This window comes from Enhydra lutris, unplaced genomic scaffold (assembly GCF_002288905.1).
Source record: "Enhydra lutris kenyoni isolate GAN:26980312 unplaced genomic scaffold, ASM228890v2 scaffoldscaffold9, whole genome shotgun sequence".
Classification (NCBI taxonomy): Eukaryota; Metazoa; Chordata; class Mammalia; order Carnivora; family Mustelidae; genus Enhydra; species Enhydra lutris.
This window is the reverse complement of record NW_019154093.1, coordinates 83359776-83360974: the sequence shown is the minus strand read 5'-3', so window position 1 is coordinate 83360974 and position 1199 is coordinate 83359776. Positions and strand designations below refer to the sequence as shown.

General features: G+C 39.6%; 1 protein-coding gene across 1 annotated transcript in view; it reads right to left on the bottom strand.

Moving 5' to 3' along the window:
* Positions 1-1199, bottom strand: part of LOC111142854 (NBPF member 26) — a 141492-nt gene that overhangs the window by 28704 nt on the left and 111589 nt on the right.

The following is a 1199-nucleotide window of genomic DNA, read 5'->3' as shown; positions in this document are numbered from 1 at the left end:
ACTTCCTTCCACCAGGATGAGCTCTGTGTGCCACTGGTGATCTCACCTACAACAACTGAGGCTTTGTGGGGACCAGATATCTTAATGTTGGGTATTATATATATTATCATCCCCAGAAGCCCCCATGAAACTAGCAAGTGCTTTATCCACAGAGGCTCAGTAAATATGTGAATGGGGCTGAACGAATTTAGAGTCCAAAAACATCGAGATCCATACAATTCTATAAGATAGCTACTAGCCCACAGCAAATATCATCCTCAATGGGGCTCACAGCCTTCCTGTTGAGATCAGGAACACGACAAGGATGCCCACTCTCACCACTCTTGTTCAACATAGTATTAGAAGTTCTAGCAACAGCAATCAGACAACAAAGAGAAATAAAAGGTATTCAGATTGGCAAGGAAGAAGTCAAACTCTCTCTCCTCTCAGATGACAGGATACTTTATATGGAAAACTCAAAAGACTCCACCCCCAAAGTACTAGAACTCATACAGCAATTCAGTAATGTGGCAGGATACAAAGTCAATGTACAGAAATCAGTGGCTTTCTTATACACTAACAGTGAAAATACAGAAAGGGAAATTAAAGAATCAATTCCATTTACTATAGCACCAAGAACTATAAGATACCTGGGAATAAATCTAACCAAAGAGGTAAAGGATCTGTACTTGAGGAACTACAGAACACTCATGAAAGGAATCAAAGAAGACACAAAAGGATGGAAGACCATTCCATGCTCATGGATCAGAAAAATAAACATTGCAAAAATGTCTATACTACCTAGAGCAATCTATACTTTCAATGCCATTCCAATTAAAATTCCACTGGCATTTTTCAAAAGGCTGGAGCAAACAATCCTAAAATTTGTATGGAATCAGAAGAGACCCCGAATCGTTAAGGAAATGTTGAAAAAGAAAAACAAAACTGGGGGCATCACGTTGTCTGATTTCAAGCTCTACTACAAAGCTGTGATCACCAAGACAGCATGGTCCTGGCATAAAAACAGACACATAGACCAGTGGAACAGAGGAGAGAGCCCAGATATGGACCCTCAACTCTATGGTCAGATAATCTTTGACAAAGCAGGAAAAAATATGCAGTGGAAAAAAGACAGTCTCTTTAATAAATGGTGCTGGGAAACTTGGGCAGCTATATGTAGAAGAATGAAACTCGACCATTCTCTTACACCATATACAAAG